Source organism: Panthera leo, chromosome F2 (assembly GCF_018350215.1).
Source record: "Panthera leo isolate Ple1 chromosome F2, P.leo_Ple1_pat1.1, whole genome shotgun sequence".
Taxonomy (NCBI): Eukaryota; Metazoa; Chordata; class Mammalia; order Carnivora; family Felidae; genus Panthera; species Panthera leo.
Genome location: NC_056695.1, coordinates 68714422 through 68729648, shown reverse-complemented (window position 1 = coordinate 68729648; position 15227 = coordinate 68714422). Strand labels below are relative to the sequence as shown.

Genomic DNA, 15227 nt, shown 5'->3' with positions numbered 1-15227 from the left:
CTATTATAAATATTTTTTAATGTGTATTTATTTTTGAGAGAGAGAGAGAGAGAGAGACAAAGTGTGAGTGGGGGAGGAGCAGAGAGAGAGGGAGACACATTATGTGAAGTAGCCTCCAGACTCTGAACTGTCAGCACAGAGCCCAACGTGGTTCTTGAACTCCATGGACCCTGAGATCACGACCTGAGCTGAAGTTGGATGCTTAACCAACTGAGCCACCCAGGTGCCTCATATTTCTTGCTGTTATAAACAATTTTGCTATGAACATTCTTATACCTACTTCTTTATATGTGTGCGTGTGTGTGTGTGTGTGTGTGTGTGTGTGTGTGTGTACATACACACAGCTAGTAAAGATAGATAGGTAGATACCCCTAAGACACTTAATGAATTGGCTTTTGCTGCACGAAATCACTTCAGAAGTTAGTGACAACACAACAGTCATTTATTTAGCTCACAATTCTGTGGGCTGGCATTTTACGTTGTGCTCAGGCTCTTGTTTTGAGGTGGGCTTTTTATGTTTTTATGATCAGCTTGTAAGATGTCTATTGGCTGGTGGTCTCAAATGGTTAAGCTGGGATTGTTCGTCTCTGCTCTACATGGTCTTTCTCTCCTCCTCCAGCAGTCTGGTTCAGCCTAGGCTGTCAAAGTTTTAAGAGTAGCAAGAACAAAAATTGTAAGGTCTCTTGAAGCCCAGGCTCAGAACTGGCCCAACATCACTTTTAACTTACTTTCTTGGACAAAACAAATCTCAAGACCAGGCTAGAATCACAGAGTGGGAGAATAAACTCTACTTCTTGATAGAGGATATGAAAAATATTGCACTGATTTTTGTAATCTATCACACCTAAGAGTACAATTTCTGGGGGTTCCTGGCCAGCTAATCGGTAGAGCATGTGACTCTTGATCTTGGGATTGTGAGTTCAAGCCCCATATTGGGGGTGGAGCTTATTTAAAAAAAATAAAAATAAAAGACTGCAATTTCTGGGTTGTAGAATATACATATGTTCAACTTTACTAGATTTTTCAGAAACTTTTTCCAAAAGGGGCTATATACCTTATTGCAAAACTAGCAGTGTTGAGTACTGGTTAAGAGCATGGACTCTGGGAGCCCTATAGATTTGCTTGGATCACAACAGTGCTGCCTGCAACTGTGACTTTTGCCAAGTTTTTCAAACATCTCTATCTCTTAGTTTTTTTCATCTGTGAATGTTCTTGGTTGCAAGACTCTAGCCAGTTTAGGCATACAAAGACTTTATTGGAAAGCTATTGCTTGGCTCTCTTAATCAATTGGAAGGCTGCACAACCAGGCTTAGCATATGGGCAGAAACCAAGGCAAGTGTTGGGGGATATTGTTAGCAAAGAACTCAGCCAAGGCCAGTTTTTATTAGAGAGAAGAGAAACTCCCAGACACTGGTCAATACTATGAGGTTCAGATTGACACATGACTTTGCTTCACCCCTAGTAACCCCTTTTGAAACAGCCTATAAAGAGGTCACTTCTCCACTTCTGTCTTACCATCCCACACCCAACTCTGAATTCTGTTTTCTACAGAGGCTCACACACCAGTGCTAAATCAGCTTAGCAGAGATCCACTAACCTGTCTCTTATGTTTTAGTGGATATTTTACCCTCTTTCTCTACCTTTCCCCTGAAAACTTGGCTGTTCTGTGTCTGTCTCCCATTAGGTGAAAATTCAGAGTAGAAAGAATCCCTAGAAACAAATATAGACCACAAGCAAACTTATGGCAGAAAGGGAAAGCTATACACTAATGGATAAATAACTTGCCAATGGCAGAGTTAACATAGAAATGGAAAAAAAATAAAAAGCTAGGTAAAAAAAAACAATGAAAAGGTTAACTGACTGACTTTTCTTATTCCTAGTTTATGAGTTGGCCATCCTGGAATTGTGTGTGTGTACATATAAATATATATGTATATGTATACAGATTATATATATGTATAAATGTATACATATTATATACATATATACATTATATACACATGCATATACACAGATTATATATTTCATATTGTGTGTATATATATATGTATGTATGTATATGTATGAGTATGTATATATATTTATTCTGTTTATTGACTGAGTTCCCCAGTTTTTGTAAGAGAAATTATTACAAAATTATTAGAAATCATACACGAAGATTGCTGGAGATCAGTTTGGGAAATCAATGCATCCAACAAGCATTTATTGAGGATCTGTTATGTGCCAAATAGGACTAAAACTTCACAGGGGTTCACTGAGCTGACGATGTGATGGAGTATTCAAGGGGCTCATAGTTTGGGGTGGACTTGAGGAGAGAGAGTGAAATTAGAAAATATACTTAATGGATGAAACAAATAGGCTAACAGCAGTAATCAGAACTGACTGTTGAGATTTTTCAAGCTATAAAAGACCACTGATAATACCTAACTGATCGCATCAATTTCAAAAGATATTCTATAGATATTTTCTTTATTACATTACCTACCAGGGACTCATTTGCATGCGAATATCTGCACTACACAAGGAGTCTGAAATGAAGAACATTCTCTATATTTAAACATTAAGCAAATTTAACTCCAGAATGGTCCATATTACTTTAGATATTCTATTTCACTCTGCAAATATGGCTTTAACTAAAGGCTAGGAAACATCAGTGTCTGCCCTGGGCAGATGCCAGAGTCATCCCTCTGTCCCTCTGAAGGAGCCAGTACTGGTCCAGTCACTTTGCTGTAATTGTTTCCTACCATTACCTCTTCCAAGAACTGTTCATTTTCTCCTCTGATGATTCTTCATCCACTATGGGGTGTTTGAAAAGAACTAAATGACATTAATTGTGTTTCTCACAAACAAATGCCTTTTCAGAGGACCATAAAACAGCAGGTGCAGCATCATTGGAGCGATTCCTTCAGATGGCCATTCTGAGTTTGGATCAGTTCTGAGTTTGGATCAGTTCTGAGTTTGGATTAGTAATGCAACCAGGCAAATTGCATCAGAATCCACTCTTGAAACTGCTCCTTAAAGAGACAATAACTGGGAAAACGTTCTCTTCTAGAGCTGTCAAAATTCGGGCTTATCAGTAAGGTATATGTTACTGGCACATTAGGTGTGGGAGATGGGGGAGAGAGAGAGAGAGAGAGAGAGAGAGGGAGCCTTGCTGCTCCTCTGGGATCTTACAGGTGCTGCTGTGGACCCTCTAATGCTGAGAGATCTGTTACAAACATGGCCACAGCCAAAAGCTGTGAGACTTTGCTGGAAAAGCAGGCATGAAGTCAGATACCTAATTCTCCAAAAAGAGTTCTAGTGTAACTCCATTCACTGAAGCAGGCTATTAAAACTAGCTCCTTCAGTGGCCAGAGACTTCTTCCTCTTATAACTTAGCTGATGACTGGGGTTCCCCAGGTGGCTCAGTTGGTCAAGCGTCTGACTTCAGCTCAGGTCATGATCTTGCAGTTCGTGAGTTCAAGCCCCTCATCACGTTCTGTGCTGACAGCTCAGAGCCTGGAGCCTGCTTGGGATTCTGTGTCTCCCTCTCTCTTTGCCCCTCCCCATTCATGTTCTGTCTGTCTGTCTCTCTCTCTCAAAAATAAATAAACATTAACAGAAACATTTAAAAAAACAACTAAGCTGATGACCAAGAACACTAAAACTTTGATGGGTATAAAAGGCAAATAGTCAATTAAAATCACACTGAGTTTTTACAGAATTGTAAATGGTGTCAAACTGTCTTTAAAGTCAGAGAAACCTCATTTTCAGTAAAGACTTCAACCACACTTGGGTCTTGTGACCTTGAGAAACCGACCTGGGCTCAGTCTTTGTTTACTTATTTGTAAAATGGAGATAGCAATGTCTTCTCATTTATTGTGAGCATTCAATAAGACATCACGTGTAAAGTGCCCAGTATTTGGCAAATGCTCAAAGTACATTTGTGTACTCATTTACATGTGAATATCTACATCAAAGATGGAGTCTGACAATGACTCCCTTTCTATCCAATCCTTGCCTCTCCTTCCTGTGTCTAATTATTTCTACACTGTTCTCAGTGTTTGAATATTCCTTCCCTACACGCCTCTTTTCTCAGTCATATGCACCTCATTATAAATGAAGTGGGATCAACTCTTTCTCCCAAAGCTACATCGTACATATATTGCCAAAGAATAAAACAAAACCAGAGGCGGTTTTGTTTGTTTTCATTTGTTTTAAGGAGCTCAGTCAATATACTTGCCAGATAAAGACTGACATCAATGACGAAGCTCCCCAAATAGTTCTTCAATGAGTGAAGGTGATGGTGGCACTTGTGATGTGCTAGAAAAGCCAGAGTGAGGGTTGGGGGAGGTTCATGGTGTTTGTGCTAATTCAAAACTGAAAACTTAAACTCTAGATAGGACAGTATGATTCATAAGTCTCTCCATGGTTGCTCGAAATGAGTCTTATAATTCATAGGTCAGGAAATGTCTTCATTTGGGTCCAGGAAGGGTTTGGTTTCCTGATTCTAATTCAAAATTCAAAATTATTTAGCAGCGCTAGCTGGTTAGTGCCAGCTGTGGTGAACACAGCATTTGGTTTCCATCTATTCTAGACAAGGTCTGCTATACAAGGAACATATTAGGGTTGAGACTACAGTGATCAAGGTTGGTGCTTAGGGAGCAAAATTTAAGGAGGAACTTGCTCTTGGAGTTGTGCTGTGTGGCTTGGCACAAGGAGCCACTGACTCCTTGTGCACTCTGTCTTAGGCTTTCCACTTGCCTCATCCGGGTCTTGACTCTGCTTTGAATACAATTGCAGGGACTTTAGACTTTACCAAGTACCAAGAGGGGGCATTTCCGGAAATGAGGCATAGAGTATTTCTGAGCTGAAAGAAACCTTAGATACCATCTCTATGCTATTTTTCTCGTTGGAAAATGACAACAACTGAGACCCAGCACAGACACATAAATTATTCAAGTCACAAAGATGACACAAGTCTTCTTGGGCTAGCTGGGAGCTCCTGCCTTCCTCAGCATGGAGTCTGATAGTGGTCATGGGATACTTCAACATCAGGCTTTTCATGGGTGCATTTTTTCCTGATTTTATCAATTCTGGGAAAGCAGCCAGTGTGCAGAACTTTACCCTGGTTGGGCTGGGACATGCTTCCTTAGCGAAGGACAGTGGGGCCATACATCGATCCCTGCCTTGGGGGCAGACACTGGGCAGAGAAGCTTGAGTCCATCATCTCATTTCATCTTTACAATATGCCTGTCAGGGGGATATTTCATCTTTGAAAGTTGAAGAAACTGAACTTTAAGAACAGAGCTAACAAAAAGCAGAATTGGGATTTGAATCCAGGTTTCTCAGGGACTGCATCCTCTCGAGATCTTTTGGGTGCACGTGACAGAAAATCCAACCAAGCTATCGTAAACCAAAAGAGATTTGTTATCTTACATTGCCATTGAGGCCAGAAAGATCCATGGCTTCAAGGTCGGCTACGTTGGTCATCTAGTCTCAGCCCCCCTCCCTCTCCCAGTTCTCTCTTCCCTGTCACCTTTGTTCTCAGGCTCAGGTTTGACAATAAGAGGCTGACAGCAGTTCCTGGCCAACATCCTCTCAAGTTCAAGTTCAGAAGAAAGAAGGCAAACAGTCTCTGCCTGCTGCTAGAGCCGCGGGTGGTAATATACCACCTGAGGCTCATGATCTGACGATGGAGGGGCTTGTTTCTTCCTTCTGCTAACAGAAGATGAGTGAATGACTAAAAAGAAAAACCTGCCACTGACACTTCAGCCTCCTAAACCTGATGCCATTAATGCCATCCAAAAAGAGCACACAAAAACAGACCACTGGGGAACTGTGCTTGAGGCTTAAGACTTGTAGCAAAATCTCCCTAATATTGCAGGCTTGTGCACAGTTGGGGCACAGAAGAGGCAATGTAATGTAACCTCCTAACAGTGGCATGGTGATGTAATTGAATCAGACTTCGAGACAAAAATAAATTGCTGTCACGTTTCATCAGTCACCAGAGAGCTAGGATGTAATATAAATGTTGACCTACAGATAAAATATGCATCTGATGTAAAGTCATCTCAGTTTCATCTCAGGATCATGTTAAAAATAAATTCACCAGGTGGCCCATTGGATTTGAGTCATCAGGTAGAAATGCCACAAACGTTCCACGAGTACTCCGGTGTGAGCTCTACCCAGTGGCAGGTGGGGAGGGAAGCTTCAGTTGCAGGAGAACCCAAAACAGGAGACTGAATCAGCAAGGTCGGATGCTAGGAAGATCGGGCTGAGGGTGGCATTGGGAGCCGGCAAAGAGGAAGGAGGTTTGGCCCTGGGTTCCGTGGGGCATGTGGCAGACACCTCACAGCCCCCCCTACCTCACCAGCTCAGTGTGCATCCAGCTGCCAGGTCCTGCGTGTCTTTGCCTGAGGGCTTTCTTTCTTTCGCTGCAGGAGACTCACTTCCATGCATGGCAGAGCAGAAGCATCCCATGCCAGAGGGATAACTCCTGTGCCACCCGCAGCCCTCACCAGTGATGAGGGAAATGGACATCGGAGCACCGCCAGCTTCCTTGCCCTCTGTGTAGTACCGTAGGGACATATATTTCACACTGGCTCCCCAGGTTTCCTCCGTGGGGTGAAGTTCCAGGCACCCATAGCAGCAACTGGCTTGATAATCCTCCCTGTGTTGTCTGTCCTCCCTTCCCCTTCTCACTTCTCCACTCCCCTGCTGGTCTTCACATCCCAGATAAATACTTGCTCTCAAGCCCTTGCTCCAGGGTCTGCTCTTGGAGAAACGCAAAGATTGAAGATGGAAATGGCCGCTACTGAAGACGTGAGTATGCGAGTTATAGGTTAGGCGATGCTCAGGGACCAACAGGTAACCTCATGTACTTCATGAGCTCAGGGTTTGCCCCAGGAGGCAAGACGAGATTGTCCAGAATTCCAAAGGAGGCTCTGTCAAGTGAAGGGATTGAAGGAGTGTGTCCTGGCTTGGAGCCCTTGATAGATGTCAGAGAATCTCAACAGTGAAAGTCAAAGCAACTTCAGCTTCCACTCTGACACTCTTCGCCTTGCCCTTTGTATCACCTGCAGTGCTATTTCTTCCTTACTTGCTGTGTTGCTGCTGGTGATTTTTTTTTTCTCCTGTCTGAAGAATATTCATTCCCTTCTCGGCCACGTAAAATCCTCCTTTAAAACTCAGCTTCCCAGCCTTTCCGCAGCAGCGCATGCTTTCTCTGTAGGAGCACCTCCATATTGTACTGACTGGCTGTGTTGCACCCTACTCTCTCCAAATGCTCCCAGCCAGCCTGTGAAAGTCAGGAAGGCAGGAGCTGTGTTCATCCCAGAATCCTCGCCTTCAGCACAGGCATTTAGTATGCTTCACTAAATATTCAAAAGAAAGAAAGAGTGAAGGAGAAGAAGAAGGAGAAGAAGGAGAAGGAGGAGGAGAAGGAGAAGGAGAAGGAGAAGGAGAAGGAGAAGAAGGAGACAGACTTAAAGTGTTCCAAGAGCCTGCAAAAGTATCAGCAAGTACCATTAGGGGAAGAAGGAATTGCAGACATACCCTTGAAATGAGGTTGGCAGCATGGCAGAATAGAAAACATTTTTTTCTTTTTACTGCTACACATTGGGAATCATAGGGACCTTTTAGGGGTGGGGGTCGGAAGAAGCAGAGCACAACATCTGGTAGGAAAGAGCAAGGGGTTAGGAAAGAGCATCACCTAGGAGTTTGTGAGAAATGCAGAATTCAGACCCACCCAAACAGAATCTGCCTTGTAACAAGATTCCCAGGTGGCTCCAATCTGCCAAATCACATTAACTTTTGAGATGCACTAGGGAGTCCCTGCAGATTTTGGAAGCGGGATGAGCTGAGACAGAGTAAACAAGGTCTTCTCCATCATCTGGGCAAACAGCACCTTTGAAATTCCTGACAGCCCTAAGATCTGCTTTCCATTTCTCTTCCTAATAAGGCCAGAGATGAACTTGACTGCATACTGTCAACAACTTGCTTTGTCACCTCCCTTTACAGATGGCTTTTGTGTGGGAAGCTGTTTGACAGAAGGGAATGGAGCAGCACAGCAGAGTGTCTTTTGAGTGTAGGGAGAGGTGTGTCTATTCTCATGAAGTCCTCCCTCTTCTATGTTGTCCTCCCCACCCCCCATCCTCCCCCCTTCCCCCACCCCCTGGCCCAGTCCTCCTTCTTTCCTCATCAAATGCATGGAGATGACTCCTGGCATTCCAGGGATCTGGAGAGGCCAAGGCTCAGATGAAATTAATGAAAGTATATTAAAAGAAAAAGGAATCCAGATTGAATTGTCATTTCATTTAACTTCAAATGTATAACTTTGTGCTCTCGTTTCAGAGACTAGACTAGACTAGGCTGGCTACCACAATAAAAGTTCTAACGTTGCATTTTTAGAGTAACAATGATTTCAAAGCATTGTTTTAACATTTTAACATTTTAACGTTCAAAACATTATTTAACATCTAAACCTTTTCTTGGCTTCCCCTCATTCCTGAAATTACTACTTTTCCATCATTGTTTTATACATGGGCAAGGAAATGCCTCAGAAAATTTACCAGAGGCAATATATCAGACAATATTATGGCAATATCTTGACATATTTTTTACACTGTTGTATTAATCAGAGGGTTCACGTAGCATCTCGAGGTGACCCAATAGTAATCCTAATTTGGTTGTTTTGGTGGCTACCTGCATAATGTCAAGCATGTCTGCAAAGATCTTCTTCTCAGCAGCATTAAAAAAAACATTACTTCATTCTGTCTTTGTCAAAATAGCTTTGGGCTATATCTGTACGAAGCCAGCTATAAGTCAATTATCCACCTACCAGGAAACAGATATACCCACTTGGATCTGAGTAATTGAATTCTTCAATTTGCATCCAGATGTTTCTGTGTGGAAGCTGCCTATGACCAGGAAATATATACAATGTAGATCAATAACCTGATAGGATAGCATTGTCTTAAATGCATAGTTTCCTCTGCACCACACCCATAAGAAGTGAAACTCATTGCTTAATATCTTGCATATAGTAGGTACTCAGTGGCATTATTGGGATGTGGGCATAAAGAGAGCAAGCGTGAAAATGGCACATCTATCAGCCAGTCTTTATATCCATTCAGTGCTTTTCTTTGAATAGCCTGCATTGATTTGAGTACATATAACCGTTGTGTGACTTGATTTTAAGTGCCTTTAAACTTAAATAATGATGCTCTACGGGAATATGCAAATGAGATTCAGTTGAAGAGCATGAATGCTGATAATAGAAGAATTAATTAAGTCATAGGAGCTATCTTTGCCTCTATTTCAATGTGATAGACTTGGGCTGATCACCCTATTTGAACATATTGCCGGAATTTCTTTTTTAATGCCGGGAGAGTTCTGTATTCTGAAATAGAGGACCTCTTTCCAATTCAAACTAGACCAGGGAAGTTTGTGCTTGCGAAGGGGATTAGATTCATAAAGGAGATGCTGTGTGAGTCCTCCCAAGAGGGGGAGTTTTTCTGGATGGAACTCTGGACTGAAGAGGTATCGATGTCTGGACAACCAAAGATGAGAAGAGTGTTGAGAGGTCAGTAAATGCAGTAGAAGGAAATTAAAATTCATTAGATCCCTTCTCTGGTGGGTTGGGGTTTGTTGATCTACAAATGAAGCCCTTTTTTTTTTTTTTTTCTGTGTACACATAATATTAATTAATCAAAACTTTTAATTAGGCTTTTATTTATATCTAAGAGGGAAAAAGGCACACACAAGTTTTGAGTGACACAGACCAGGGTTCTACCCGCATCCAGGCAACTAACATAATTTCACTGAGCCTCTGTTTGCTTGTTTGTAAACTGGGGTTGTTGTAAAGCTTAAATGAGATCATGTACACAAACATCTGTCACGACAAATGCCTCGTACATGGTCATAACAATGCTGATATTTGTTCCCAAACAGGAAACTTCTATGATCTGTGTGGTATTATAATTTACAAGAAATACATATTTTGTTATTTAGACTACCAAACTATAGTCCTCTTACGTATTTGGTCTTCCTCCAGGGTTCCTGGCTCCTAAAACCCTTGGAATTTCCTGTAATCAGAGCAATAAAGACGTCTTTTGTTATGTTAATGACAGTGGTTTTTGGACTCCACCCAAGGATAGGGGCTGGTTGCCTGAAGTGCCTTGGTGGTTGGAGTCCCACCCCCTACCCCATTTCTGGGGAAGAGAGAGGGACTGGAGATTGAACCGGCCAAGGCCAATATCTTAGTCAATCATGACTATGCAATGAAGCCCCCATAAAAACCGAAACTACTAAGTTCAGAGTGTTTCTGGGGTGATCAGCAAGTGGAGATGTGGAGAAAATGGCACATCTTCTCCACACTCTTTCCCTGTACTATGATAGGGAAATACAGGAATAAAATAGAGAGGGAAAGGCCAGGACTCAAGGTCCCTGGGTGGGGAAAACACAGATTTGAAAACGATGCTGGGAGCATCTGACCCTAAGCAAACTCCCTCAGGCATAAGGTTCCTCTTAAGAATGTAATAGACACCACTTGCTTTCCCTCAGGTTTCCCTCAGGAATTTGACCAAAGACCTGAGTAAAAATAAGCAGACCATAAAACTATGACCCACAAGGAACAGTATGGCTACAGACCACCCATCATACAGTGGAACCGACCCGATCCAAAGGGGATGACTAGAGTTGTCAAGCCAATAAGGGTAGAAGGTGAGAAGGAACATGGGGGAAGGGAAGGGGTCACCCCAAACCCTATAAAGCAAAGCCCCTTGCCTATAGTCCACAGGTATTCACTTTCGAACGCCCCCTCTCTGTAAAGACAGCTTTCATACTATTCTCATTTTCTGATCTTACACCCTGACAAACTTTGGCCTGCTGCTCATTTTGTTCCGTGTCCACCTCTTGATTCTTCAAAGCGGCGAGGCAATGAACCCTGGGTGTTGAGGTAAAAAATCCTGCAACAATACCTCACCCTATGTATCTCTTCATCTGGCTGTTGATTTGTTTCCTTTAATAAACTGGTCAAGGTAAATAACTGTTTCCTTGAGTCTGTGAGCCGCTCTAGCAAATCAATTGAATGTAAGGAGGAGGTTGTTGGAACCTCCACTCTGTAGGCCGTCAGTCGGAAGTATAGGTAGTAACATGCCGGGGCTTGCAACTGGCCTCCGAAGTCAGGGGTTGGAGACTGTCTTATAGGATTGAACCCTTAACTTGTGGAATCTGATGCTTTCTTGAAGTAGGTGGTGTCAGAATTGAGTCGAATCCTCAGCCTGCTGGTGTTTGAGAGAATTGCTCGGTGTGGTGTTTGGGAACCACCCTTGCCTTCACCTTTGGAAATTGAGTCTGGAAACCCTAAGAGAATCTGCACTAAGATGACATAAATCCTTAACACTTTCCTAGGAAAGCTATGTGGTATCCTTCTGTTTTTGTTTCATTATCTACAAAACGTGGAAAGTGGAAACACCTATTTTATGCAATTATTTTTGGAAATAGCTGAGAAAATACATGTAAAGAAATGATAGCTGTCAGGAACACAGTAAATCATTGACAATATTGGGTGTTTTAATTACTTTTACATATTTTTGACGGCCTCAGCCATAGGAAAATCGATATGACTAGTAGTTGCCTTTAATTTAGTGTCTGCCGTGTTTGACCCCGTTAAACACTGTAAATATATTTCAATTTAATCTTTACCACCACACAACAAGAGAGGTGTTATTCCCACTTTACATGAAAGGAAACTGGGGCTCAGAGTAGTTATGTAATTTATCTGAAGCTATGGGGCTGGGTAAGTTAAAGTGATATAGTTGAGATTTCTAATTCCAGAGCCAGTGTTCTTTATACCATGGCAGAAAGTGCTATATCAAGACATAGTGTGGGGGCGTCTGGGTGGCTTAGTCGGTTAAGCCTCTGACTCTTGATTTCAGTTCAGTTCTTGATCTCATGGTTCATGGGTTGGAGCCCCAAGTCGGGCTCTGTGTAGAGCCCCCTCGGGACTCTCTTTCTCCCTTTCTCTCTGCCCTTCTCCTGCTTGCTCTCTCTCTCTCTCTCTCTCTCTCTCAAAATACATAAATAAACTTTAAAAAAAGATGTAAGTGTGACTCTGGATAAGGAAGCACCATGGCTTACACATACTCTATTGTAAGTGAAGAGTAGCAGATAACTTCTGGAAAAAAATATTTTATTTTATTTGTAATTAAAAAAAAATTAATGTTTATTTATTTTTGAGAGAGATACAGCATGAGTGGGGAAGGGGCAGAGAGAAAGGGAAACACAGAATGTGAGGCAGGCTCCAGGCTCTGAGCTGTCAGCACAGGGCCTGACACAGGGCTAGAACTCATGAACTGTGAGATCATGACCTGAGCCGAAGTCAGACGTTCAACCATCTGAGCCACCCAGGCACCACTGGAAAAAATATATTGAATAGGACAGAGAAGAAAAGTTGTTATCCCTGTACATGTGAAAGGTACGTATGAGGCTGGGGCTGGTGAGTGCAAGAACAAGGGAAGGCAAAGGAAGAGCTGAGAATTCTGAAAATGAACTTGGCTTGTATATAATAATATTGGATTGAATATACCATGGTGTTTCTATGCCTTTCAAATGACAGCATAACTTAGTGATTAAGAGGAGGCTCTGAAACCCCGTGGGACTTTGTCTGGGTTCAAATCCTAGCTTTGCCTCTCATCAGCGGTGTATTCTTGAACATGTTATTTTTTTTTTAATTTTTTAATGTTTATTTATTTTTTGAGAGAGAGAGACAGAGCATGAGCAGGGGAGGGGCAGAAAGAGAGGGAGACACAGAATTTGAAGCAGGCTGCGGGCTCTGAGCTGTCAGCACAGAGCCTGATGCGGGGCTTGAACCAACGAACTGTGAGATTATGACCTGAGCTGAAGTCGGACACTTAACCCACTGAGCCACCCAGGCGCCCCATTGAACATGTTATTTAACCCCACCTTCCTTTTCACAAGATGGGAATAGAACCCTAACCATCATTATTATTACCTCAATAAACATTGCCTACCTCATGTCTAAGAAATTCTTATTTGACTCCTCTGGCATGGAACCCAGGCATTGCCATATTTAAAAACATCCTGGGGGTGGCCTGGGTGGCTCAGTCAGTCAGTTGAGTGTCCAACTTCAACTCAGGTCATGATCTCACAGTTCAGTTTGTGAGTTCGAGCCCCTTGTTGGGCTCTGTGCTGTCAGCTCAGAGTCTGGAGCCTGCTTTGGATTCTGTGTCTCCCTCTCTGCCCCTCCTCCCCTGCTCGTGCTCTGTCTCCCTGTCTCTAAAAAATAAATAAACCTTAAAAAAATAAAAATAAAACATCCTGAACTGATTCAAATATGTAGTCAGGGTTGACACCCATCAACTGAGCATTAGAATATAAGTTCTTGGCAGGTAAGACCGTCTTTTTCTCTGGCGTTATGGCCTCAGTGTAGTTCACTGCACAGGACACAAGTACTCAATAAAAGTTTGATGCATGACTAATAGATGAGTGCATGATTGGGCTTAGATTCAACTCTGAGGTTTGATTCTATGTCCAGTGCTCACTCTACACTCTATAATGATACTTGGATACTGTTAGATGACTGTTACTCTCCTTGAACAATATGGCTCACCCTCAGTTCTTCAGATAACCCAAACCAAAAATATAAATTTGTTGACTCACTAAATTGAGGAATCCAAGGATGACCTACCCTCAGGCATGGTAAGATTCCAGAGCACAGATAACCTCATCATGGCTCTGGTTTCTTTCCCTTCTTCTCTTGGCTTCTTTTCTCCCTTTGACTTCTTCAGATATACTGTTCTTTTGAGGTGTCATGATGGCATCCCCTGTGTCTCCTTAGCTCAGGGCTCTGTGTTAGCTGTTTCATCCTTGGAGTCAGAGGTAGGGGCTTAAAGTCCATGGACTGATGCCCAAGAGAGAATCAGAGTTTCACTATCAAGGAAGAATGATGGCCTCTTGACTACTAAATCCAACAGAATAGATGGAAATGTCTAGAACTCGGCTATCTGTATGTTTTCTAGGAGAAATGTGATCATTTTAAGAAGAATCTACCTGTCTTCTTTTGAGGAGACCTACTTCCATATTGTGTACCAGTCATGCTGCACAATAACAAATGGTTGTTCCCTGTGGTAAATCACTTTTGTTAGTGTCCTTGGTATCTGATCCATTCATCCTAAAAACCATCACCTACGATTATATCATATTATCTATCACCTGGATCCGTCACACTCAAAATAACTGAGGGTGATTTTGTCCTGCAGGAGATAGTAGGCAATGTCTAGAGAAATTCTTGACTGTCACACCTTAGGAGATAGATGCTACTGGAATCTAGTGGGTAGAGCCCAAGAGTGCTGCTACACATCCCACAATGCACTAAATAGCCACCCGCAATAAAGAATTACCAGCCCCAAATGCTAATGGTGCCGAGGTTGAGAAATCATGAACTAGATAATTATAGTAGCTTCTTAAACGTTCTCTGTACCTTTATTCTCTTTTCTTTCTCCAGTCTTCTGGTCCACCGAAGTGGTTTTTGTAAAGTACACATCTAATATCACTACCCTCCTATTTAAGTAACATGTAGCTCTTCTTGGTGGTAGAAACTACAAATTCTTCATTATGATTCAAGTCCTTTGAAAATCTGACTCCAGCTTTCAAACCTTCCTTTTCCTATGTTTCCCATATACAATATGCACTTAACTGCCTAGATGTTTTCTTTCTCTTATGGAACAATGTATCTGTGTTGACCACACCAGGCTTTCTTTCCTTTTATGTCTTGATGGTGTTTCTCCATACCTGAATTGCTATTCCCACTTTTACTTCTTATTTTTCTGTCACTCATTCATTCATGCAGTGGGTATTTATTGAATGTCTGCCTTTTGCCAGGCACTGTACTAAACCATGGCAGATGCAATGGTGGATAAGTCACCTTCAGTTCCTTTTCCTGTGAGCTTAGAATTTAGCAAGATAGACAAATAAGTGATGTGATAATGGAGAAAGGACAATGGGAGCATGTAACCTGGTTGGAGGATGGGATCAGAGAAAACTTCCAGGAGGAAGTGATTATTAAGCTGAACTATAAAGATAGTTAGGGTTAGCTAAGGGTTTGCCGGGTAAACAGGGTTGAAAGTGTCTTTACCAACCTACCCAGACTTCAAGGCCTTATTCATATGTTAACTTATACTTGGGGCCTTCCCAGATCTCCCCAGTGGAGATTAATTCCTTCT

General features: G+C 42.2%; 1 long non-coding RNA gene across 1 annotated transcript; it reads right to left on the bottom strand.

The window, feature by feature from the left end:
• Window positions 1-494: 494 nt before the first annotated feature.
• LOC122211010 lies at window positions 495-13090 on the bottom strand. The gene is made up of 4 exons (XR_006198417.1): window positions 13017-13090; window positions 10018-10067; window positions 8822-8900; window positions 495-638 (listed from the first exon to the last, which is right to left on the bottom strand). It is a non-coding gene; the product is annotated as an uncharacterized LOC122211010 (long non-coding RNA).
• Between the last annotated feature and the right edge of the window lie 2137 nt (window positions 13091-15227).